The 27,874-nt window shown below is 41.3% G+C and overlaps 1 protein-coding gene and 1 pseudogene across 1 annotated transcript in view; both read right to left on the bottom strand.

The window, feature by feature from the left end:
- SV2C (synaptic vesicle glycoprotein 2C) overlaps positions 1–23,049 on the bottom strand; it is a 273,184-nt gene extending 250,135 nt beyond the window's left edge. The window contains exon 1 of the mRNA XM_023196441.3: positions 22,920–23,049. The gene's annotated coding sequence lies outside the window, so the exon portion shown is untranslated. The remainder of the gene's footprint in view (positions 1–22,919) is intronic.
- A 3,388-nt stretch (positions 23,050–26,437) lies between these two features.
- Positions 26,438–27,568, bottom strand: LOC111529545 (annotated as a pseudogene).
- Between the last annotated feature and the right edge of the window lie 306 nt (positions 27,569–27,874).

The following is a 27,874-nucleotide window of genomic DNA, read 5'->3' as shown; positions in this document are numbered from 1 at the left end:
AAAAAAAAAAAGAGTTCAGCTTTTGGACATATTAAATTTAAGCTATTGATTAGACATCCAGTGGAGATGCTGAGTATGTAGCTGAAGTTCAGGGGATAGAGGTCTGGGCCAAACATATGCGTTTGGGAGTGAACAGCATATAAATGGAGTTTAAAGCCATAAGAACAGATGAGACCATCAAGACTGTTAGTGTAAGATGAGAAGGGAGAAGAGATGAAGAGAAGATTGCTCCCCGGATCACAGGAAGGCCAAGAAGTTAGGGAGAAGAGCATAAACCAGCAAAGAAGATTGAGGAGGTACCTAGGTGGCAGGAGGAAGACCAAGAGACTGCAATTTCACTTGAAATTAATGGTGAAAGACTATCAGGGAGGGTGTGTATATGTCAGCATTCAGCTGGCGGACTGAACACAGATAATTTAATGTAAATAATTATTAAGTATGAAGTTGTTAGCAAGGTCACAAAAAGGGCAAAAAGAGAACTGTAAAATATCACAAAGGTAGTAATAGCAAGGAAGAAAAACTATAACCTTTAGGGCTGGGGGAGAAAAGGCGTGAGTTTTAATTTTTTTTGTTTGTTTGTTTGAGACGGAGTCTCGCTCTGTCGCCCAGGCTGGAGTGCAGTGTCCAGATCTCAGCTCACTGCAAGCTCCGCCTCCCAGGTTTACACCATTCTCCTGCCTCAGCCTCCCGAGTAGCTGGGACTACAGGCACCTGCCACTTTGCCTGGCTAGTTTTTTGTATGTTTTAGTAGAGACGGGGTTTCACCGTGTTAGCCAGGATGGTCTCGATCTCCTAACCTCGTGATCTGCCTGTCTCGGCCTCCCAAAGTGCTGGGATTACAGGCTTGAGCCAAGGCGCCCGGCTGAGTTTTAATTATTAAATAAACTTAGAGAAACGGCTTTACAGAGCTGAAACTCAGACTTCTGAGAAGCAGGTGCTACTCGACCAGTTCGAGGGACCGAGAGAGAACCCCTGGGTTCCTTTGTTTAAAAAAGGGTGCCAGCTATCTGGGGCTTGTGTCTGTGAGAGGGCTATGATGAGGCAGTTATATCCATCTCCTAAGGCTGCCCCACAAATTACCACAATCCTCATGACTTAAAGCAACAGAAATGTGTCCTCTCATAGTGTGGAAGCTAGAAGCCTGAAATCAAGGTGTTGGTGGTGGCAGGGCGATGCTCCCTCTGGAGGCCTTGAGGAGGAATCTGTTTCCTGCCTCTCCTAACTTCTGGTGGTTGCCAGCAATCCCTGGCATTTCTTGACTTGAAGATGTATCATTCCAATCTCTGCCTCTGTCTTCACATAATCTTCTTCTAAGGACACGTTGATTTAGGGCCCACCTTCATCCACTACGACCTCATCTTAACTAATTTCATCTGCAAAGAACCTATTTCCAAATAATGTCACATTCTGAGGTTCTGGGAGAACATAACTTTTTGGAGGAAATTATTCAACCCACAGAGACAGCTTCTGCAACTGTGGGGAAAACCTGCAAATTGGAATCATCTGCTGAAATAGGAAGAAACTGCCTCTTCTGGGATGAAGAAGTTTTTCTAAGGCATAACACCCACAATAGCCACATGCAGACAAAAGCCCATGAAAAGTGAATGAGAAAGAGCAGGTCCCTTCTTCCTCCTCCAGCTTTCCAGTCTCTCTCATCTCCCTCTAGGGTCTCCTACTGACAGAGCCTACCATGGAGCCATCTCAGGAATATAGTCTGCAGAGTCCCATCTCTAGCATCACAAACAGAATGTAGAAAGGTAGGTTAGGGGCTAGACAGTATCTTAATAATTAGCACAAGAAGGAAGTGATTAACTATGTCAGAGGTTGCTGACAAAGCCCTATTCACTAGTATCTATTGAAGAAATGTTTTTGGAGCCAGGCACAGTGGCACACACCTGTAGTCCCAGCTTCTTGGGAGACCAAGGCAGAAGGATTACTTGAGCCCAGGAACTTGAGGCTGCTGTGTGCCATTTTCAGGCCTCTGAATAGCCACTGCATTCCAGTCTGGCCAACACAGCAAGACCTCGTCTCTTAAAACAGTTGCTGATAAATATAGAAATATGAGAACTGTGAATTGTCCCCTGAATTTAGCTTCAGTTGTTTCCTGATCAAATAAGTTGAGGAAATTCTGTTGTAGTGCGTTTTGTTGGACTGGCCAGGCATTTCAGCACTTTGGCCAGCTCCCTTCCTGTAGGGCTTGGCCAGTACTGACATTAGAACAGTTAACAGCTGTCACATACAGGCAGGGATCCACAAAATGCTCATTGTGCTACCTACAGCTATCACATATCCTGTTACTCCTCTCTGCTGACTTTTATTCTGATGTTTGCAAATGAGTTAAAGTCGCCTAAGAAATGAACATATTTCTAGGGCCTTCCATAGACTACATAGAATAAAGTCAGTCATGATGTATATACTTTTTATACATTTCTGGATTCCATTTGGTAGTATTTTCCTGAGAGTATTTGTGTTTATGTTCATGAGGGATATTGGTCTGTAGCTTTGTTGTCTTGAAATATCTTTGTATGGTTTTAGTATTAGAGTAACACTGTCCTCATAAAATGAGTTGGAAAGTGTATCCTCTTTTGCTATATTCTAAAAGAGCTTGTGTAAAATAGATATTATTTCATCTTTAAATGTTTAGCAGAATTAATCAGAAAACACCTTAAAATTGTACGAATCTCCTAGAACTGTGAGGTTTAAATGAGATAATGTATACAAACAGTCTAGGTGCCCTAACAGCACCCACATATTCAATAAATATTTGCTATTATTAGTCTATTAATCAAACTTAATATAAGTAACTAGCATATTGCTAGAAGAGCATACGACTGCCTGGTGAAGCTATGGCTGCCTTTATGTGCCATAGACTGACTGACACGCAAACCCATCTAGGTTGGCCAGAAGTGTTAATGGTGAAAACTCCAGAGATTAACAGAATCTGAAGGAGAAGAATTTTAGGTTTCTTTGCTACAATCATTATATAATCTAAGACACATAGTGAAGGGGCATTAATATTTAAGATAATTTCAGTATTATACTACTTGAAATATTTTGTTTTATAAATTATTCTCTAAATTTCTACGTGCTCAGGAAAAACATAATGCTATTTACTAGAGTCTTTAAATTAGGAATAAGCTCAGATGCAGGTGAATAATATATCAAAGTTCCTCTCTCTCTCTCTCTGCTTTGCATTTCAGTGACTACAAAAAGGTATGAGGACTAAATACAGAATGGTAAATAATGAATCAAAGGTGCTACAACTTTAGAGATCCATTAAACAAAATACTAAATATTTCTGCAGTTTTAATTATGCATTATTGCATTCTCCATTTTTTTACACATTCCCATATGGTCTTATGGACTGATACTCTAACAGAATGGGGAGAGGAAGCAGTGACACATACCAGGTGCTGTAAGAGAAAGCACCTTGTCAATGTTCAATGGAGTATTAATGAACAAAACCAATAAAAAAACAAAATCTAGCTCTTCTAAGTGTTAAGGCTGCCTCTGGATATCAACAGGCCTCAAGCCTTGGCAGCTCCAGGTTGGTGATGATCACAGAAGCGCCTCAATGAAAGAGACTACTAAAGTCAGGGTCATGTTTTTCTGAGTGATTAATAATATATACTTATTCAACATCTCTCAACAAGGCTACAAGTAAACCGTCTAAGCCAAACAAGTCTTTATAATGCTCTCACATGGCTCCGCAGAACACACAGATTCCCTTGGTATATGGGCAGAACCTGAGTTTTTAAGCCAGATGGATATAAAAGCTCTATTTAAAGCTCTGTGACCTTAAGCAAGTAATATATGTTCTCTGAGATTATGCCTTTTCCTTTCTGAAATACAAGTTTCTAAAATGCTGATTCATTCCATCTATAGTGATTGTGCCAAGCCCTGTGTCACTTGCTGGGTTCACCAGAGTGAACCTTCAAAATACAGACAAGGGAATAAGCATTCACAACATAGAGTAATTGTTACAGGATAACACAACCCACTGGGAGGGTGCACACTGGAAAGGCGCCTAAGGTGGACCTTAGAAGATGAGGAACGACTTCCCTGAGGAAACCATCTTTAGTTGAGTCCTGACGGATAAGTGAGAGTTAGCTATGTGATCTGGTGGGTGGGTGGAGGGTGAGGTGGAGAGTCTCCGGGCAGGCATAAAGAATCAGAGGAGGCAGAGGAGAGCTCGATGCCATCAAGGACTTGAGGGTGTGTACTGTGGTTCTCGTAAAGAATTGCTAACTTATATTAAGGAAGACACAGCCATTGGTGATTTTAAACACAAGAACAGACATGGTGTTTTTGTGTTTTACAAAGGTCATTCAGGTAGGATAATGGTATGAAGATGGACAAAACTGAAGTCCAAAGATCCTGTTAGGAAGTTGTTATATTATTCCAAGTGAGAGATGACAGTAGCCTGGACTGAGGGTGTGATAAGCCACTAATTTCAGCCACTAATTTCAAATTAGATGAAATTTCTAATAAATGTGATGTAAATGCAATTTCATTGCAACAAAACTATGAGTATGTCTGAGTTTCTTATAATGAATTTTATCATAATTATTAGCAGTCACTGTCCCTGATATCACTACACTGTCTTCATAGAGTTTAAGTACTATTTGAAAGTTCTGATAGTTTCATTTTTATTTGCTAATTTTCTGTCTCAACCCCTCTAGACTAAACTCCACGAGAACAGGCACTTTGTCTTCCAGGTTCTACCTCCCGCAGCTGGGGCAGTGCCTAGCACTTAAGAGATGCGATAAATACATATGGGATAACCACTTCACAGAATGAATGAAGAACATAATTTCATCTCTATGAAGTAATGGTAATTGGCCACTCCTAACTGGTATTTTTACCTCAAGGCTGTTCCTGCCCTAAGCCACTGTACACCTGATTTCAAATTAATCTTTCTAAATGTGTGGTTCTGATAAAGGTAACTTCTGCTGAAATTGAGCCCAAACTGCTGCACCTGACCTTCACAGAATCCCACCCACCTTCCAGCCCAATCTTCCACCACTGCCAGTGTTTCTGTCTTCTCTCCCAGACCAACAGGATCACTCGCCACTCCCCAGATCACCCAGGGTGCTCCATCTCTGCACCCCCACTCACAAGATTCTCTCCCCACATACAAGCTGCATATCCCTCTTTTGGCCTGATAAAACTTACCTGTATTTTAGGGAGAAAGTCAAAAGTCATTTTCTAAATCAGTGGTTCTCAAATGAGGGCAATTTTGTTCTCCCCCCAACCCCCAGCTTTAGGGACATGTGGAAATGTTTGCAAACATTTTTGGTTGTGACAATGCAGGGGAAAATACTACTGTCATCTAGTAGGTAGAGGTCAAGACTGTCATAAGCCATCTTACAATGCACAAGACAGCCTCCCATCAACAAAGAATTATCCGGTCCAAAATGTCAGTAGTGCTGAGGTTGAGAAACCCTACCTTGAGCAAACACCAGACTGCTGCCTTCAAACCATCATGGAATTCTGGACTTCTTTTACTGAATCCTCACTCTGTTGCACAGGCCTGATAGACGACTTGGCTACGCTCTCCCTCACAGGTGTGCATGCTTCTTGAGATCACAGGCTGTATCCTACCCACCTCATTTCTCCTAATTAGCATAGCATATCCCTTGCACAAGGGAGATGGTCAATTTGTGGACTGAAATTGATTGAAATTTCTATTTCACTTTTTAAAATATTTCAGTTATCTCCTAATGTCTATTTTCTTCAATCCTGTTAAGCAGAGAAAGTAGGCATTATCTTTTGGCATATGCCCTTTAAATACTTAAAGACTGTTATTAAATCATTGGTGTGACTTCTTATCTCCAGAGAAATTCCAGCACATCTTATGATCCCATAGGAAAGAGTGCTCTTTAAGGGCAATAACTGATGCTAAGTTGAATTAAATGTAGTTTTGATGCTCGTTTTCTTACATACTGTGAAGTTGCATTTATTTCATTTAGCATAGCTGTAGCTTATGAGCTAATAAGCAAATAAATAGCCAAACTTGACCTCCAGTTGACCCAAAGGCAACTTTACACAACCCAGAACTAAAAAAAAGGTCGTGATTTATCTAAAGTGCCTCCTTTTCCTATTATCCTAATATTTAACAAAGCTAAAAATAATTTGCTAATTTTATGGCTAATTGATATAGTAAATGCTTACTAAGCATCTTACAAATAAAATATTTTGGCCAATTTGCTGACAGGGCTGTACGTTCAGAGACTTTGGGCATGTTCTAAAAATTCAAATAAGAGCCAGAATTTACATCTAACCACAACTCTCCATGTTACCACTTCTGAGACATGAGAAATCTGTTAGCCTAGAAAATACACACAGAGAGACACATATTAGTTCTTAGAATTAAACTTGAAATTTTGGATGAGAAATTCAGCTTGGATAAAAAGAAGGGAAAACCTTGTATGATCAGAAAATATGATATGAATCCTTCTTATCGTTAATAGAAGGTTAAGCTGAACTATCTTGAATATAAACCCAAATGGCCTACAGGCTGCGAATGAAAGCAATAGTTAGCCTGAGAAGCTGTTATGCTGAGAAGCTAGAGATCCTGATTTCCAATGCTGTCAGTCAAAGACACAGTGAAAACTGCTATGAAAGAGAGTTCTGTGTTGTCATACATCAGCCAGACTGAAAATCAGTGGTTGGTTATCCTGGGAAAGAAGAAGGAAACCCTTTGAAGCAGAAAAGTACAGTGTGATCAGAGAACCCTGAGAAGGCATTTAAGGATGTCATGATTTCCTGAGTGAAGATGTTATAACTCATCACTAGCAGCAACAGGACATGAAGACAAGACACACACACACACACATACACATGAGCAAAAGAAAGCACTAATATGGCAAACAGGAAGTACAGTAAAAGTAATTTCAAAAACATCACTAAGAGTCTCAAGAGCTCAGGTATACATTTTATAGCACTTCAATCATAGGCAAAGATAGCTCATCATACAATTTTAAAATTTTGTAGTACCCAATTTCAAAGTCATCTAGTAAGAAAAAAAAATTCTAAGCCAGCGGAACAGATACAGCATGAACTGTTATTTTCCATCATATCTGGGACTTTTATTAAGTGGAATATGATGTTACACCAATTGTCTGACATGATAATCAACATAGCAACTCATAGGGTAATAAGGTAATAATATATAATATGGTAATAAGGAAGTACATAATGCCCCAAAGCTGGGAGCAAATAAATTAGTTCTTCATTGCAAAGCATCCCCTTAATCTTGGCTCAGATTCTCCCCAGCAGTGGGCAATTTAGGCAGAGCTCCAATGCCTCCACATCTTCTAGGGCCAGCAGGTTTTGCTGATGTCAGCCCATAAGAAGAATTGCATCATTCTCCTGATATTAAATAAAGGTTCAGGTATAAGATGATATGGATACATGTCTCACATTTAATTATATTAATCACTGGCTTTTCTCCTCAGGCTTTCTGGGAAGTGAATGTTAACCTTTACAGGTTTATTGTTTGATTTTTGTTTTGTTTTGTTTTGCATTTACTGCTGTTGAATATAATCAAACTTTGTGCACACACATCTGTATGCCAAAAGGCAGGCATGATCATTACGTACCAGGTTCAGAGTAATGAATGTTTGGGGAAACAATTAGCTGTAATGTATTTATCAATAAATGAGGATAGCTCTACCCTGACAATAATGTCTTCTGCATGCCACAGATAGAGTGTGATGCCCTTAACAATACTTCAGCTTTAGATAAAAAGGCGCACAGAGCAGCATCTGCTATTTAGTCTTGGGTCACTCTTTCAATGTCTTCTGATTTATTCCTTCTGAATTACCCTTAAATCAGTTTCAATTAATAGTATAATACAATATCCTTGAGCTTATGGACAAAGATCAGTCATCAGGCCTTCAGTCCCTCTTTTGTAAGAGTCTCTTCAGGAAGCAAGTCAGGGGGCTCCCACTCTCATACACAGAAGACTATGGCAGGGGACTCCCACAGGAAACACTGTCTGACAGTGACCTCTAAGAATAACAGAATTCAAAAAATAATATTAGAAGGAAACCACCAGAGTCCTACTGGGCATCTCCCACAGTTGTTGAAGCAGCCATCTTTGAACACCTGTTTCTTTTCTTCCTAAGCGTCCCCTGTTCCTAGTCATTACTAATTAGAGCTGCAAAATTAGAGCTGCACAGTAAAAAACTCAGGGCCTTCACAGGACAAGCCGTTGAACAGCCTGAGTTTCAGGTGAACCTCAGAGGCAGAATTATGGTAAAGGCTTGCACATTTTCTCCAGATCACCCATCTCTGTAGGTAGGCCCAGCTCACACACTACCCTCTCTCAACTACTGCCAGAGAGAGAATAATGTGACTGTCTTCACAGAAAGAACATATTCCTGTCAGACACAATGCCAAGACAGAAGAGCTTTCTGTAGTGGGCCGGGCGCAGTGGCTCAAGCCTGTAATCCCAGCACTTTGGGAGGCCGAGACGGGCGGAACATGAGGTCAGGAGATCGAGACCATCCTGGCTAACACGGTGAAACCTTGTCTCTACTAAAAATACAAAAACTAGCCGGGCGAGGTGGTGGGTGCCTGTAGTCCCAGCTACTCGGGAGGCTGAGGCAGGAGAATGGCGTAAATCCGGAAGGCGGAGCTTGCAGTGAGCTGAGATCTGGCCACTGCACTCCAGCCTGGGCCACAGAGCGAGACTCCGCCTCAAAAAAAAAAAAAAAAAAAAAAAAAAGAAGAGCTCTCTGTATTATATCCTGCTCCTTTCCCACCTCCAAATATGTCAGCTTACTACAATGTAGTGCTAAAATATAGAGGATTTAGAGATGTTCAAAAGCACCTAATAATAACATATATTTAGCAATGCCTTATTAAATAATATTCATATATAATATCTACCTCTACACATAAATTCAAAATATCAACATAATGACTTAAGGGGAACTAGAAGAAATAATAACAAATTATGTTTTAAAATATGTATATGTTCCAGTATAACAACTCTCAAATACAAAATGAAGACATGGGATGCTAATATCTAAGTGCAGAATCATCACAAATGCAACAAATGCCAATGAAGACAAATACAGGTGTGTTTATTAGCAACTTAGTATCACAAATGGGGTTTGTCACCAGTGGTAATGTGATTTGCAGAAATGATGAACAACTCTCAGTCAGACTTTAAACAAAAAAAAATATAGTCTTCCCTTGATTTACAAGTAGTTTTACTCCTGGAAAATTTACAACATATCAAAATTGTGCAAAAGATACTGTGTTCATATATAAAACAGAATACAGTTCTAGGATTAAATTATTAGAAACCTAAATAGATATCTGCTGGGACACTTAAATTGTGCGATATGCAAGGCAAGGCTTTGCTTGCGTGGAACTGTCCTGTGCATTGTAGGTCTTTGGTCAATGGAATGTGGGCTGAGTGGCAGTGCACCAGCTCTGAGTCTAGGGTTAAGAGGTAGGTATTAGCTTCAGAGAAACAGAACCAAAAGAACACATATGGATATAAATATAGAGAGTATAATAAAGAGACTTGTTATAAGGAATTGGCTCATGCAATTATGGAGGCTAAGAAGTGCAGACCGAGGAGGGCCAATGGTATAATTTAAATCAAAGCCTGAATTCAAAGGTGGAAGATCAATGTCCCAGCTCAAAGACAGTCAGGCAGAGAGAAAGAATTCTTTCTTACTCAGCCTTTTATTCTATTCAAGCCTTCAATGGATTGGGTGAGGCTTAGGAATCTGCTTTGCTCAGTATGCCAATTCAAAAGTTAATCGCCTCTAGAAATACCCTCAAAGACAAAGCCAGAAATAATATTTAACCAAATATCTGGGCACCCCATGGCTCAATTTAGTTGATGCATAAAACTAACCATCACAAGGCATCACATGTTTCTGCTCACCTTTCACATACTTCTGCCACCTCCACACAGAAAACATGAACTGGGTAATCGATTAACCCAGGAAGATAAAAGACCTGAATTTAAAATGCAACTTGAAAAAACCCCAGCCATGCTCAGTCTGGACCACCTAGTCCTCAGCCAATTTACAGATTTGTGGATGAAAATAAATGATTCTTGCTTTTTGTCACTAACTTTTAAAGTGGTTGATGTAAGCAGCATGATGTGGCAATCAATGTCTGATATATCAAATGAGACAGTTTTCCTTTTTTCTCAGCATAAAGAATGCAAGTATTGTTAAAAGAAGAATAGGAAAAGCCAATAAGAAATTTATGATGTTGGACATGGAATTGATAGACATTAGGAAAAAGAAGCAATAGGTAAAATATAAGGAAAAGATAGAAGTTAACCAGTGCAATATAAACAGAAATGCTTAATCCAAGCCATATGAGTTGCTGGATATTAGAAAAACCCTTCGACAAATCATACCAATGTGTATTTCATGAACTCACTCCCCTACAATCACTTGGAAAGATAGAATATGCAAAGTTTCTGTATCCCGACAGATTCTTGTAAAAGCAGGCAGAGATGTAATAAGGATTAAGGCCTGTAGTTTTCACAAAACAAAGCCTTTGTTATCAAAATTCAAATCAGAATTCATTTATCCTTTTAGATTTTAAACACATACAGCATTAAGTAATGAGTAGACACAAAGAAAACCCATGAGTAATTCATTTTTTATCAACAGTTTTGCTGGCATCTATCACTTAGTTATTTTACAAGTTAACTAAATATACCATTCTACCTAGTTACTAACGTTCTGATATTTTTAGGGCTCTTATTCAATGACAGAAAATAAATTATGAGTTTAAAAAAAACTTTTATATAACCACAGGCAACCAATCTTCCATGTTCTAAATGTTCTAATGAAATAGAAATGATTCTTAAATAATTCATATATATTTTTAAAGGTCTTTGGATAATGCCACATGACTTTGTAAGACTCTATATAAAAACTTGACTGACCTTCTGAGAAATCAAAGCAATGAAATAAATACAATTAGATATATGAATCACAGAGTCTACAAGATAAAACCAAACTAGTGATGATAAATAACTATGCAATAAGTTTGACAATCCAGATAAAATTGACAAATTTCTTTTTAAAAAGCAGCGCACTAAAGCTGACATAAGAAGACACTAAAACTCTGGATAGCCTTTATTAAAGAAACTGATGTGTTAGTTAATAAGAGGCATATCAATGAAATTCTACTAGTTCAGTTAATAATAACGTATCAGTAATGGCTCATCAATTGTGACAAACCTACTACACAGATGCAAGAACTGGGAACTCGTGGGGGTGGAGTAACTGGGAACTCTGTACTTTATTTTCAGTTTTTCTATAAACCACTCAAAAATATGAAGTCTATTAACTTAAAAGCCTCTGAAATTGTATATTTCATTTTAAACAAAAATTAAAATGGAGTATAGACCCAATTATAAAATGTAAAACTATAAAATCTCTAGAAGAAAACACTGAAGGAAATCTATATAACCTTGGGTTTGCTGGTGAGATTTTTAGATACCACACCAACAGCATGATCCATGAAAGGAAAAAACAGAGATAAATTGAACTTTATTAAAGTTTAAAATTCTTTTTCATCAAAAGACACTGCCATTAGTATAAAAAGACAAGCCACATTAAGAGGAAATATTTGCAAACACATATCTGATTAAATACACATCTGGTATCCAAAATACACAAAGAACTATTAAAGCTCAACAATAAGAAAACAAGCAACCCAATTGAAAAACGGCAATATATATAAATAGACACTGCATGAGAGAAAATATATAGAAGGTGTGGTATGCAGAAAAATGGTTCCCCAAAGATATATTCACTTCTTGATCCCCAGAACCTATGAATACTACATTACATAGCAAAACATGCACAAGAATGTTCATAGATACTTTATTGATAATGGCTCCAATCTAGAAACAACTCAAATCTCTATCAACAGATAAATGGAGAAACAAATTGTGGTATATTCATATAATACTATGCATTCAGTAATAAAAAAGAATTGAGTATTGATACACACAAAAACATGAATCTTTTCAAAAATTTGTGTTAAAAGAAAGAAAACAGACACAAGAGTACATACTGTATGATTCCTTTTATTTGAATTTCAAGTATAAGCAAAACTAATCTTTGGTGATAAAAATTAGGACAGTGTCTCTGGGAAAGGAGGAAATGAATGAAAAGGGATACAAGGAACTTTCTAAGGTAATGGAGATATGCTTTTGCCTACACAGATGTATACACTTGTCAAACTGATCCAGCTATATATTTATGATCTATATTTTCTGTGGATAAAAATTATACCATCATGAATTTAACTGATAAAACAAAATCACTGCTCAGCAGACTCACAGTTTCTTATAGTACTGAAACTCCAAATTTTATTTATTTATTTATCTACTTGTTTGTTTGTTTGTTTACAGAGTCTCACCATATTGTCCAGGCTGGTCTTGAACTCCTAAGCTCAAGCAATACTGTTTCAACCTCCCAAGTAGCAGGGACTACAGGTGTGTGCTACTGCACCCAGCTCTAAAAACGTTTCTTGAATAAACAATAATGAATAGTGCAATGGGTAATAGAATGGGCAACACCCTTAAAATAAATCCGGGAAGTTCCTTAAAACTGTTCCTTGGAATAGTGATGTCAAAGGGAAAGACATTAGAAGCAAGTCTACAAGGGGAAAAAGTAATTTGATGAGAGGCCAGGGTTCTCCAGTGTGTTTTCTTGGTCTTGTGATAAGAATCCAGAATATTTAGTACAGAGAGAGGGATGAATGCAATGTGCTTTATCCAGACCACTGCGGCTCAGAAGCCAGCTGATAGAGGAGAAATTTGAAGAGTCTGGAAGTCAGTTTGTTGCATTCTGATCCACTGGAATGGGTTCAAGTGTGGAGGGTAAGAAGAATAAGGCTCAGGAGTAAAGGACTGTGTGAGAACAGTTTTGTGAAATTCTGGACAAGGCATGGAGGTCAAATGATAGAATTGCTCATGAGGGGCTTAGCATTTGGTCGCAAGCAAAGCTGCTTTGCAGTGCAGACGGCTATGTGTGCAATTAATTAGGGGCCGTTCTCTGCCTGTACCTTGTGGACAAAAAACCTTGTGGACTGGAAGTTCTGGGCACCCGAACAACATTCTGGACACAGTCACGCCACTTGCATGTCCACTGGCAGTAGCAAGACTCTGCCAAGCGGCTTCTCAGATCTTGTGCATGGAACAATGGAATTCAGAGCAGGAGAGGGAGAACTTGGTAAGCACCTCCAAAGGACTGAAGTCAGGATAGTGGGGAGATAGTTATGACTGGAAGGAGCATGCAAGGGACCTCTGGGGCATTAGGAATATTCTTTCTGATTTTTGATGGGTGCTCTATAAAGAGATGTTTTCAGTTTGTGAAAATACAGCTGTACCCTTATCAAATATGCACTTTTCTTTCTATATAATATACTTTAATTTAAAAAGGTTTAAAAATAATTTAAAATACTTCCAGCCCCTATGTGTCCAGTGCCAGGAGCTACAAATATCTCAGTAGTTTGGCCTCTTCCTCAAGGCATGAGTCTAGTAGGAAAATAGACATAGAGCAGCCACCATGACACAATATGAGAAGCACTCCACAGTTGGAGCTGCAAGGGGCCTGGGAAAGACAGAGAAAGAGCTGTGGAGTGTCATAAAAAGGGACCTTTGAGCTGAGGATTGAAGGATGATTAGGAGACTTTTCCATAGATAAATATGTGTATGGCGGGGGTTGGGGAAGAAGAGATGGTAGGAGGGAGAACATTCTCAGCCCACGGCAAGAGAAGATAAAAAATTGCCAATCTCCCATCCCGTCAAATACACAGTCATACTAGAGTGAAAAGTGTGCGTAAAAGCACAGTATTCCAGGTATTAATGCAGGCTTTTGACAGCTATTGGACAAATAAGATTTATTGAGGATGGGGGTGGAGGAATGGGGGTCGATCCTCAGCTCTAATGACTTAAGTCAGCAATAAGCAGCCCCTGCTCAAAGGCCAATGTATTGAATGTTTATAGCTATGTTTCTTTTTCATTCAAAATGAAAATAGTTTTATTGAGTACCAAAGCAATTTATGTTCTCACAACTTAGATGACCTCACCTACATTATTGCCTGGAAAAATATCCATGAGAAAAACTGGCACTGCTTTTTTAGCCACTAGAACACTAATACTTACACATGTTTGAAAAACACCATTGCAGGTGTATACTGAAATTAATATTTACCACCTCCACTGGTGCCTTAATTACAAAAGTCATGTGTGCTTATTGTTGAAAACTCAAACAATTCAGAAATATATATAGTAAAATATGTAAGGTCCTTTCCACACCCCAAAAAGACAAGAGTTTGATCTTTATTCTTTCAAACTCTGTAGTGTACCGTAAATTCTTTTTAGTAGAATCATACTATATTGATTCTACTAAATATATATATTTATATTCTGGTCATAAATTGCTATTTTTAAACTAAAAACATCTTCAAAATATTTCCATTTTACCATGTAGGTTCACCTCATTCATTTCAGTGGCTGTGTAGTATTTCATTATTTGGATTAACCATAATTAATGTGATCAGGCTCTGATAGATATACAGGTTGTTTCAATTTTTCACCACTGCAAATAATGATGCAATAAACATACAAAATTCTGATGATTTATCTTAGTATTCTGATACCTCTGAGCATGTCTAGGAGGGAAGGGACTAAGAAGTCTCTTGGGATTTTATCTCAACTTGGAAGCTGAGCAGGGTCAGGCCTGATTAGTACTTGGGTGGGAGACTGCCTGGAACATGAGCTGCTGTAGGCTTAAAAAAAAAGAGTCTCCTAGAAAGCTCATTCTGAGTGAAGGGCAATTTGAGGCCCATTATTTATGGTCCCAGGACAACGGACCTGCATTTGAGAGGGGAACTGATTGTAAATACAGGACACTATCACTTGGCGTGTCCGTACACCAGCCCTCATACATTCACAGATTCTCTAAACTCTCCAGGGACATCAAGAGCACAGGGAAGCACCAGCAGATTCCACAACACTGGAACCAAAGCATTCTGGGCTTCTCACTGGGCAGTGAGAAGCAGGTTGGGCAACACTGTGGTGATGTTGCTGCAGGGACCAGAGCAGGGGACAAGGACTATAGGAGCAATCTTCAAGGACTCAAAGAATAGTGAGGAATCTTTGAAGCAGGCTGGGAATGCCACAACTGGGGTCAGATGAGGACCACAGAAGTGATTATGGTTGCTGCTGTGAGTCTGTAATTTCTGCCTTCACATGGATGTGGCCAACAGGAAACGCAGGTTGTAGATTTAATTGGATGCTTCAAAAAGTAATAGTCTTTACACCTAAATTGTTTTGTGTTCAATGCAGCTAGTGATGGGTTTAATATGCATTACTGGAGTATGTCGTCATGTGTCGAAAAGAATGGTGTGAGGGCAAACATGACAATGGCTCCATGGATTTATTAGAATATCACTTCTTAGATATGAAGCACAAAAATGAAATAAAGAAAATTGGCATGCTTAGAACTACTAAAAAGTGATATTAAAATACATGTATTTTAAAAGAGGCTAGTCGGAGCTTGAAATGACAAAGTGGGTCACCTTCTCTACCCACTGCCAAAATGCATGGCTGTTCCTTGCTGCAGAAGCTCCCGTGCTGCATGACTCAGCTGGGTAATTTAAAGCAAAGAATAAAACATCTTAGATATTTCTCTTAGACAAATTTTAGTCCCCCAAAGTTCACTACTTATCTTGCATAAATTTGCAGATTTTAAAACCTAAATATTGGAAGAGATTGCATCTTAGAAATCAACCTGCTGGTGTTCCTGGTGTTTCTACAAAGGCAGAACTAGAACTTCAAGTTCCAATTGTTCAGCAATTACAGAGGCAGTGATGGCAGTGAAGATTCACTGCAGTTACCGAAGAATAGGAGACCTAAGGATATCGTCTTTAAAAGCTCCAGATGCTCATCCAAAGGTCTGAACACACTAGATGATGGTAATCAGGTGAAGACAGGCATGATGTAGTGGAAAGAACACTGAACTAGGCGTTTGATTACTTGGTTTAGTTAATTATAAGCCATGCATCTCAGGAAAATCACAAGTTCTCTGGGTAAGGAGAGGGCCAGGGATACCATGAAGGCTAAATGCAATGCTCTGCATGCGTGTGCTGGATACAAATATGCATAGCTTAACAAAACCAGCTACACAATTGGCAGGGCCCAATGCAAAAGGGAAACATGGGACCCCTTGCTCACAGAATTTCAAGAGGTGACAGCAGAACACTAAACCAAATATAGGGTTCTTCTAAACATGAAGCTTAGTGTGACTGTTCAGGCTAAAGACCCATGAAGCTTGCCTTAGGAGTTACCAGCCCATAGATAGGTGCTCCTTGAGAACAGGATTTTTGTAACTGCATAGCTGAATCCTCCAGACTACCTTGCATTTGGTAAATACTCGGAAAACACTGATTGCTTCTGAAATTGCAGTATAATGAAAAAAAGTGGAATTTTATACATCAAAAAGGTATCCTCTCATTTTACAAGGTACATATGGCGACAAAAGAAAAGATGCCTTTTAAAGTACAGTGCCTACAAAGTAACATGCTAGGAGCTTTGTGTATATTTTCCTTATGTAATCTCTACATGCAATCCTGAAAAGTAGCTTACAAAATCATCTTTTCACATCTGAAAAAATTTAGGCTTAGAGAGGTTAACAAACTTGTTCATGGTTAAAAAGCTCAACATATGTGATCATTAGAAATGCAAATCGGAACCACAATGAGATACCTTCTCACATCAGTCAGAATGGTGATTATTAAAAAGTTATGAAATAACAGATGCTGGCAAGAGTGCAGAGAAATAGGAATGCTTTTCCACTGTTGGTGGGAATGTAAATTAGTTCGACCATCGTGGAAGACAGTGTGGCGATTCTTCAAATATCTAGAACCAGAAATACCATTTGACCCAGCAATCCCATTACTGGGTATATAACCAAAGGAATATAAATCATTCTGTTACAAAAACACATGCACATATATGTTCACTGCAGTGCTATTCACAATAGCAAAGACATAGAATCAACCTAAATACCCATCAATGATAGAGTGGATAAAGAAAATGTGGTACATATATACCATGGAATACTATGCTGCCATAAAAAGGAATGAGATCATGTCCTTTGCAAGGACATGGATGGAGCTAGAAGCCATTATCCTCAGCAAACTAATGTAGGAACGGAACACCAAACACTGCATGTTCTCACTTATAAGTGGGAGCTGAACAATGAGAACACATGGACACAGGGAGGGGAACAATACACACTGGGGCCTGTCCGGGAGGAACTGGAGGAAGGGAGAACATTAGGAAAAATAGCTAATGCATTCTGAGCTTAATACCTATGTGATGGTTTGATAGGTGCAGCAAACCACTATGGTACATGTTTACCTATTTAACAAACCTGCACATCCTACACATGTATCCCGGAACGTAAAATTAAAATTAAAATTAAAAAAGAAACTTGTTCATGGTTATACTGTTTTTCTCTAACACGTCATTAATTCATTTGACAATATTTCTTGAGCTCCTACCATGCTCCAGATACTATTTCAAACATGTAGGACAAATCAGCAAGATTAATATAAGACCAATGTATCCCTAATCCTGTCCTTAGTCTCCTAGGGTTTGTAGATTAGTAAAGGGGGACTGGCATTAATGAAAGAATCTCATTTTTTTTTTTAAAGAAATTGTAAAATTAGTGAGCTTCATAAACAGGATTGCTAGATTTGGCAAATAAAAATATAGGACACTCAGATAATTTTAAGTCTTCGATAAACAACAAATAATGTTTCAGTGTAAGTATGTCTGCCCCATGGTCTGAAAGCTGCTGTCCCTCTCAAATTCATATGTTGGAACTTAATCCCCATTGTGATAGTATTAAGAGGTGAGGCCTTTTGGGAAATAAGTCATGAAGGTTCCACCCTCATGAATGGGATTAGTGCCCTTATCAAAGAGGTTGAAGGGAGGTGCCTTGCCCCTTCCATGTGAGGACATTTATGAGGAACAGGCCTTGGCCAGACACCAAATCTTCTGGGAACTTAATCTTGGAATTCCCAGCCTCCAGAATTGTGAGCAATAAATTTCCATTGTTTATAAATTACCCAGTCTAAAATATTTTGTTATAGCAGCTGGAAGGGACTAGGACAATGTCCCATGCAATATTTGAGACATATTTATACTTAAAAAATTTTGTTTAAATTCAAATTTAACTGAGCATCTTATATTTTCTCTGATAACTTTATGAGGAAAAGTGCACTGTATTAAAAGTAACCTCACAACAGAGGCTTAGAGGCTGGATTGAAATCTGAAGAGCATAAGGAGTTAATATGGTAGAGGTAAGTTGGGGCAGGTTGCAGAAGGAGACTGATGATTGAAGGTTGCTGGGGATGGAAGTGGTTTGGGGCTCATGTAAAATGAGGCTGTAGAAGTGAGCAGAAGCCAGACCACCTAGGGCTCTGAAGGCCATGCAAAGGTGTTCAGCCTTTATTGCACTCAACGGACCTGTCATTACAATGTTCCTTCTGCCAATGCCCTTCCCTTCTTTGATACCAAATATGTAACTGTCTCCATGGAGTCGTTCCCAACCACTCATGCCACTTACTCCTATGACTTTTACCAAAGAAGTTAGTCTTCTTTACATCTGTTTCGCAAAACGGAATGGTATTTCACTGAGGGCTTCCAGCAGATACTTGGTAAATATTAAAGAGGAAAACATAGTGTAGGAAGTCCATGCATTCCGGTTCTTGCTATGCTATCTAGAAATAGTTTAAGTGCATCTGCATATGTGGTTCCCCTAATGATAACATCCAACTCACTTGGCAGAGCTTGATAAACAGCACATCCTGGGCCCTACCATGGAACCATTAACTTAGAATGTCTAGAATGGGACTCAGAAATTCCCACTTAAACAAGTTCCCCAGGAAAATATGATATACACAACTATTTGAGAATCACTCTATTTGGCTACTCTACGATTCTAGGATTTGCAAATAGTGGAAAATGATAAGAGAAAGCTCTTGGTTTCACCTGTCATAAATCTCACTGTACTCTTGACTTGTAAGAGGGTCCAAGGTTGTCAGAAGACTGAAGGCCATCCCTATAGTGTCCAGTCTTAATCATTTGTATTATATACTATCTATGGGAAAAGATGTAGCAAGCATAATGCGCATTAGGTCATCAACAGAAAATATTTTAAATGTCATACTAAATTGATCTGAGTATTTTCTTTATATTAAGCAGGAATTATTTTTCAAATTTGATCCCTAAAATTGTTTTAATTCATACATCTAATGGCATAATACAAAATCTAATGTACCATTTATCTACAAAAATAGAGCCTATAGCTTCATGTAAAATTTTAACCTGAGTTAATTTTTCAAAACACATTTTCTATACTACTTATAAGCAAAGTTCAAACTTAAAATATAACTCATCATATATTTCTCTATTTCCTGGAGAGAAAGAACATTAGAACTAGAAAGGACCAAATCATCCAATACATCCTGTCCATTTATTTAATTTTGTTCAACTCTTCTCAATAGGGAAGCCATCCTGAAGTGCAAATACTACTGCTGTCCCTAATTAGGAGGGGTTGTGATAAAATAAAATTGTGTTTTAGTATCCCATTAAGACATATTTCTAGCAAGAATTAAAATCGTAACTTCATTCCTATTGTTATTCTCAGCTGTCTCAAATAAAGAAAAAACCTCCAAATTCAAACCACTGCAACATTTTACACTGGTTGCTCAACTGTGCAGAGATTGAAAAAGCAAAGCAAAAGCAAAAACAATGTGGCAATGTTGCATCAAAACTATATACACCTGCCAGGGGCTGCCTTTCCTGGATTTACAGACTTCATTGAAATGATGAGTTTGTGTTTAAATGGAGAATAATATGTATGCTGTGAACCACAGTCAAATACAAACCTCACCAACATGGAACCAAGAAATACGCTGGTGAATTGAAGGTTTTCCCCTGATACAGCTGCACAGAATAAGAGACATTTTGCTTTCACTACTCACAGAAATCTAGCATTATATGGAGTAATATGAATAACAACAGTGGGCTGGTTAAGGAGGCATTTTGACAAATCACATGCTTTTATTCATACGTCATCAAGTTTACTTAAGAATATGAGCTAACACTCCTAATTATAGGAAATGGGTTTTCGGGTACTTGTCGTCACGTGATATATTGCACATTATGATGCCTTTGCCATAATCTCCTGGAGATTGGGAACTGGATGCTATTATTTGAAGCATTTTCACACTTAAGGAATATGATAGGGTTAATAATGAATAGGATTTTTACTACAAGCTCTTAGGCCAGTCTGCTGCTCAGATCAGAGAAGCTACTTTCACTGTCATTGGGTCATGAAAAATAAATCTCATTTCTCCACTACATGAACAAAACACTCAAATGTGATCCAGAGCTTCTTTTTTTCCTTCTCCAGAGAGTCAGCAGCTAATGGCATTTGATTGTATATTAGACTGTTAAGAAAAGTCTATTGTCTGCATTTGCTCACATCGAGGGCCAAATTTCATTAAAAAAAACAATGCTGGGAAAGGTCTCTAGAATTTTTTAAAAGATAAAGTTGTTTGTGCGTGTGTGTGTGTGTGTGTGTGTGTGTAGGGGCTTTGCTAATATTTTCCATTCATAGAGAATTTGTATTTCCAAAGCCAAAGCTCTCTGAGATCATCTCTTTTGTCTTCAAAACAACCCTGTAAGGTACATAAAAGCTAGTATAAGCTATTTTTTACATTTCTCAAAGGTGGAAGATGAACCCAAGAGGGTAAGTAACCTGCCCAAGGTGACATAACACAATATTTGGGGAAATGGTGACTAGCATCTGTGTTTCCGGGTTCCTTGATAACTGCTTTTCTTCCTCCCTCCCTTCCTTTCTTCTTTCCCAACCCAGCCCCCTTTCATTCATTTTGCCTACACACTGAAGATTTGGGCTCCTTCAGTAAAGCCAGTAGAAAAACTTTGTCATTGGATTTCCAGAAAGTGGTCTTTAAAGAAAGAATAGAATGGACTGTGGATTTGATTTATTATTTTCCACCAGAAAATGCATTATCAGTAGTGTTTTTAACGCGCATTTTATGCTATGAAAGAGGAATGCGGCACATTGTTTTGTAAGACATTCCTAAACCTCACTTAGAGGCCAGGCCTCCTGCCAAAAATCCTGAAGAATGGTGGCGCAACGGGTTGGCACTACAGAACCTCACGAATCTCAACACCTAGGCGTTCACATGAAAACTTGCCCACGAGCACGAGGTCTTTCGGAACTTGCCATGGAAAATGAGTGAACGCCTAAGAGATCAATGCCACATTCTTCAGAATTAAGGATAAAAATTAAACGGAAGCTACCGCGCTAACAGTCAGCTAAGTATGAAGGGAGTAGGTTCAGCGGGAGAGGATACCATCAGGGCATCCTGGTCTCGGAGCCTTAAAAGACGCCCCATCTCCTCGGTACCCCGGGGAGTGCCCGGTAGCTGCAGCGCCTTCCCAGCACTGCGGCGCACTGCGGAGCCGCCTGCCAGCCCGCCCGGGCCGTGCGGGGCTTTCCTCGCCGCCCCGCGCCGCCGCAGTCAGCCCGCCCCCCGCGGCCCCGCCGGGTGGCCGCTGTCCGCGCCAGGCGCGCCGCGGGGCATCCATCAACCTAGAGCCTTTGACGCACACACGCGCGCTCCCAGACGGAGTCTCCGTCGCCTGCCCCCACCCGCCACCCCCGCCCGCCCCTCGCGGGTCTGCATTTGCATCACTGGCACACGTAGCAGGTGACGCGAGCGCCCCCAGCTCAGGCCGTCCAGGCGGCACCTCCAGCCCCCGTGACTCAGCCCCTCCCCCTCCGCCCCCGCGCGCCGCCTAAGGTCCCCGCACGCCCACAGATCTGCTCCCGATTGTTCATCTGTCGCGGGGTGCTGGCTGCCCCAAGCCAAGTTCATCCCCGTATTCCGCAGTCCCCCTGGACCCAGCCCGGGGCGCTCCCCGCGACGCTCTGGAGAAAAGTCTTCCCAGTTCTAGAACCCAGGCGGAGGGGAAGAAGCCCACTAAGAGAAAGGGTCAGAGGGTATCAGCTAATGGCCTTCACTACCCTCATCGCCATCTAAGATTACCTCGGTAGCTTATTTACTGGGATCGGTCCCTTTCCTCTCTGAGCTTCACAACCTTGGGTCTGCTTCGCCTCGCCTGGCGCACAGTAGGCGCCCAATAGGTTTTTGCTGAATGAAGGCGTTGTGTAGGAAGTGCAGGTTGCTGACAAAGAGCCTCAGCCCCGCGGGCTCTCCTGCTCTCCAGCCCTCTCTTGCTCTCGCTTAGACGCTAGACAGGGGCTTCGGGAATGTATGTGGGAGAGTTTGAAAATTCATGGTATTTCTTTCAGGTTCTCTCAGCACTTACTGCAGCTGCCTCTGCTCTCCCGCCACCCGCACGTCTGCAGAGGGATCCCCGCCGAAAAGTTGAGCCTAAGGCTGCTATGAAGGTATAGGTCCAGGTACCCTGCCCGTCAAACCACACAAGCAAAAAAGAGCGTGGCGGTCGCTGCAGACTTGGCCCCTGCATCGCCTCTGCTGCCCACCCACCTCCCCTGGGAATCCCAGAGAAAGTGCGACCCAGTCCCCAGACCTACCCTAGTGAACCCGGCGGCCACTGCATCTATTTTACCCCGACTTTCCCGGTCCCTCCTCAACAAAGGCGCCTACCCAGCAGTGGGCACCTGCAGCCGCTTCCTCCGGGGCAGGCGGGGCAAAGTTGCGCTTCTGAAAGGCTGCAAAAACTTCCCCAGGCTCTTCCCCGGCCACCGTTCGGGAAGAGAAACCCAGCAGCCAGGGAAAGTCTCCCTGCGGATGCCCGCTTCGCCCCCCCCACTCACCGCTCCAGCCTTCGGAGACCCTTTCCCTGAGTGGTGTCAGCACTGCAGCCGCCTCCGTGCGGGCGCCGCTCCGGCTCGCTTCCCCGGGCCGCCTCCGTCTGCCACTCTCGCCTGCAGCGCGCAGAGTGGTGACTCCTCTGAGCGTGTCAGCGGCGAGAGGAGGGGCGGGAAAGTGACTCCTGGCTTGCACGCTGCGGTCCTCCTCCCCTCCTCCCCCCGGTGCTGCAGTGCCGGGCGGCGGCGTGGCGAGAGTACCAGCGGTGCGCAGGGTGTCACGGCGCGCGGGGGAGGCGGGCGCCGCGCGCCACTCGCGGTGCTCCGGCAAGTCGCGGTGGTGAAGCGCTGCTGAGGTGCGGGACTGGGGCAGGGGGCGGGGAAGGAGAGCCACTTGTAAGTGGTAGGTACTTCTGGAGAAGTCAGGGCTCTGAGTTTGTAGCAAGTGAAGGAGGGGGGCGGCAGTCCTTAATTAGTCACCAACTGTGACTGTGCGTTGCGCATTTGGCGGCGCCCCGGGTCAGGTCCAGCGTGAGACGCCAGGGATTTCTGACTGCTGGAGTCTGTCAGCATCGGACAAAAAGAGGGTTTGTATTCTATTTCTGGGCCTGGGACTGACTTGTTACTTCAAATTGGCTTCCAGGGAGCAACCAGGCAGAGCTAGGTTGCCTATTTCCCCCAGCCCCCACCCCGACGCTGGCAGACAAGTCCAGAGGAAACTTGGGCACAGCAAGAGCAAGCAGAAGAAAACTTCTCTAGGTTAAGTCTAGTGTCTCCCCAATGCTAGATAGGGCCAGACAGCTGGGCTCGCAGGCAGACATTCAAAGTGTGCCCCTTAGGGGGGAAACAACCAAATATGACGGGGGGGGGGGGGGGGGAGATTTTTGTGTTGTCAGAAACAAACATGTCTCCCTTTGGCGTGCAGGAGACCCCAACTCGAGCTTCACTGTTCCAAAGCGGTGGAGAGAAACTCGCTCCGCGAGGCCACACCCAGGCCTGGCGCACCCACCCAGCGGCACCATCGGAGGGTGTCGCCCTCCCAGGTCTTCCGACGCGGACCCTGCCATCCGGATGCTGCGGGAAGTAGGGCATCCCCACGTCCCTGACTCCTCCAGCTCCGCGCTCTCACGGAACCCATGTGGAGTGGGAAGCGGTCACACAGGCGTGTGCTTTCCCCGAAATCGTGGCTCTTGTGGTGGTGACCCAAAGCGAGACAAAGCGCGGCGCCAGTACGGGCTGCAGTGGTTGGAACTCAAACACACACATCTCTTCGCGAATGTGTTCCATACGTGTAAATATGCCTGAGTGATTGAATGGATGGCTGAGTGAACGCTGTGTGGATAGAAATATAAATGTTACATGTATAACGCAGGCGCCAGGGAAGGAGAGCTATCAGGCATCCCCAGGCTGGAGCCTCCTGCACTGAGGAGCCGGTGGAGCCAGGATGTTCGCCCAGGGCAGTGTTGTTAACTTGGGCTTTCCAATTCGATTTGTGCCCTATGCAGGATACTGTGAAGAGAAGAAAATGGAGACAACTCTTGGCCTCTCATTTTCTCTCCTTTCTGATTCAGACACTCTGGAACTGTAAGTTATGGTTCTCATATGCTGTTGAACCTACACTTCCTTGCTGGGTCTTTCTTGTTCTGGTGAGAGGCTTTGCAGTCTGTGACCTTGGGCGGTGCTATGAGATGGTCAGGCAACATGAAAATTAGTGAACGTGCTCATTTTCATTTCGTGGATTCTTCTTAGTAAAATAATTATTTAAATAGTTAAGTAATTTAAATAATTATTTAGGCTAAAATTAATGTGCTGCTACTATGACAAGGAAGTGCCTATGAATCTAGCATTGGAAATACAATTGTGAAATTTAAAAATAACAAATCCTATATGGATTCCCCACATGTTATTTATAAAAATTTGAGCTTCCAACTGCAAAATGTGCTGGCAATTCACTGAGTTCTCAAACGGGTACCTTTTTGAGAACCTCCTCCAAACTGTTGCTGAATAATGGATTGTTTCTCCAAGTGACAGAAATTCAGAAAACCATGAAACAAACCTTAAAAGCGATCAACGTTCTTTATGCTATGCTGTATCGTCCTTAAATCATTCTCCTATCTTGTCCATGGAAGATATATATATTTTTTAAGTGGATTGATTTTTCTACCTCTGGATTTTCGTGTCTTGATGCATTTGAAGGTAACAGCTCCTTTAGGAAAATCCCTGATTGTGTGTTTGCAGGAGACATCCCTTTTAAGACCAGGTTGCACTGGAAAAGACTATTTTAACATTGTCTTTGGAGGATAGGAAACACTTTGTCATGATGATGCTGTGCCCTGGTTCCTGGACTTGCCCTCTAAACCAGTTGTGGTTCTAGGGTCCTGCCTGGCACACACCTTGGTCCCAGGCCCCTTGGATCCAGCACTCAGACTAGTTTTATTCACGCCGTCATTATAATGAAATGTTTTCTCTCCTCTGAAAACACTTGTCTTGTAGAAGCAGATGGAGGGAAAAGGGGTACACCCCCCAATCCCCACAGAATCTCAGTGCTCTAAAGTCATTGCCTTCCCACACATCAGGACGTTTGTTCTTCAATGCAGAGTATCTTCTTGTGATGCTAAAAAACAAGCTGTGAAAGACACCTAATGAGCATGAGAGATCTGTTTTCGCATCAGCAAAGTGGTTTTGATAAAAATAATTCACACTAAGTACAGATGCTATAGTGGTTATATTTTATAATATACACAAGAAGCACAGTGCCTAGTACATAAGGGGTACAGAATAAATGTTAGTCACTCTTCCTCTTTTAGTAGTCAGGGCAAGGTTTTCCAAAGGCTGCGATTTGGAGAACTGGTTTTGTAAGATGCTCTGGAAAGTCAGAGTTACACCTGGCTTCCACAGCAGAGGTCTGAAGAGAGCGCCATACTCTTGGACCAAGTTTGTACAGCTTTCCACTTCTCCTTACCATGATCAGGAGTCTACAGAAAAGTGCAGACACCTACTCTTCTTAACCCAACACTCAGCTTCCACAACACTCAAAACTATTTTTTGGCTCTTTTGTAATTTTAATTGAAGTATTTCTATTCATTTTTTAAAATTCTCTCTTATAAGCACTACATTTTAATATGTAAGTCAATACTGGGGGAAAGAAACACCAAGAACTTCCCTCCGGAACAAAACAATGAGGTTCATTCCTCCAAAAATTCAAATTGAAAGTCTATCATAACCAAAACAAAAAAAGTCCACAGAGAAATAAAAAGTAACAAAAATCACATTCTAGGGTGTTAGGACATTTGGCAGTCTTTGCTGTGCTGTCAAACCATCCTTCAGCTGGCTTTCAAAAAAATAACACCCTAAGCTCATCAAAATATACATTTGCCATTTGTTTTTTTAAAATTAAAAATAATAATTAAAAAGAAAACTTCAAGGAATTCACAATCAATTGCCTGACTTGTTTCAATGTCATGTACAGCATATGGAAGTGAAAAAGGCCATTTGCAGCACATGTGATTAAGGGATATTCATCTTCAAGGTTTAGCTTTCTTCTAGACAGTGTAAAATACCCACAATTTGAAGTTTGAAGGGACATAGACGATCTCCTTTGAGAATTCCACAAGGCAATACAGGCACCCAAGCTGTTCTTCATAGGGTGGCAGGGCTTCTGTCAGATTGACACAGTTTCCCTGTGTAAAATATTTCCCATCCTGTTTCAATACATTCATTGAGGGGTCAAAAATCAGTCCGAGAAACTCCCACGTGGAATCTTGTTCTGGAGATGTGGATATTGGAACAGCTGTCAAATCATTAGTCACATAATCCAATTCTCTCCCTTCTTTGGTGTGCCTCTTCATTACTGGAATACAATCTTCTGTCAGAGCCTGATAGCAGTCTCCTTTCAGATTGTCTACAACATCACCACATGTGTTTTGCATATATTTCTTACGTCCATCAATCACCATTTGGTCAATCTCTACCATAGTGACCATCTTTGATTTTAGTTTGACTATTTCACATAATATGCCCCCATCTCAGCCTCTGAGAATCAGTACCTCTTTGCCAGTGCAATCTGCTTTGCTGCTGCCCATGATGGCCCAGGTATATGCAAATCACTCTGCCAAATCAACATCCCTACTAAGGATGAGAATATTTTCAAATTGCTTCTAGTGTAGAATTTTAATGTTCCAATAAGGTGAATCTTCATTATACACCACTTCATCTATGTCATATTCAACCAGGCGCCCACTGGCAGTAGACCAATGTCTGTTGATGGCCCCTCTTCAAACTACGGGTGGTAATGGCTTCACCAGCCCAGTACTGTCTTGACTCAATTCTTTCATTCTTTTTTCTACTTTGTTCGAAAGGCTGTCAATCTCTTCTTTGCCCTGCAAGTCATCATTGTAACTCTGAAGGTCCAGCAACATCAATCCATGTAGGTAAATTCTCAAATTGGCAAAGATGCTGTTTTTGTATTTCCATTTTTAGATTGCTAAATAGCCATGGTCCTGCCAGGTGTGCACTGACTCCGCCATCCTGTGCTCCTGGAAAATGGACTGGAGGCCTTTTAGAATGGTCTTGCCATCAGCTTTGGCACCGAGCATGAAGTTGATCTTGCTGTGCCATGCTGCTGTCACAGTGAGGCGAGGACCTCCCCGTACCATGCTTCAGGGAAGTGGCTGTGGGGGCCAGGGGGTGGGGGCATGCCCGTGTCAGGCTGTGGCCCACAGGAGTCAAAACAGTATATTTTGAGTCTACCAATGTCCATCTTGTTAAGCCCTTAATGCCTACTTGTATCAGTGACCACAAGAAGCCCCAAAATCTCAAGTGCTTTTCTCATCTCTTACATTCTAATGCTCATAAGGCTCAGCACACCTAGTATTCTGTCTCTTTCTCCCTATCCAACTCCTGAAACTCTCTGACTATGCCTCCTGGACTTCAAAGTCCGCCGTTAGCAAAATGCCCAATAT

Source organism: Piliocolobus tephrosceles, chromosome 4, assembly GCF_002776525.5.
Source record: "Piliocolobus tephrosceles isolate RC106 chromosome 4, ASM277652v3, whole genome shotgun sequence".
NCBI classification, from domain to species: domain Eukaryota; kingdom Metazoa; phylum Chordata; class Mammalia; order Primates; family Cercopithecidae; genus Piliocolobus; species Piliocolobus tephrosceles.
The sequence above is the reverse complement of the archived record's forward strand: the minus strand, read 5'-3'. Positions and strand labels throughout refer to the sequence as shown.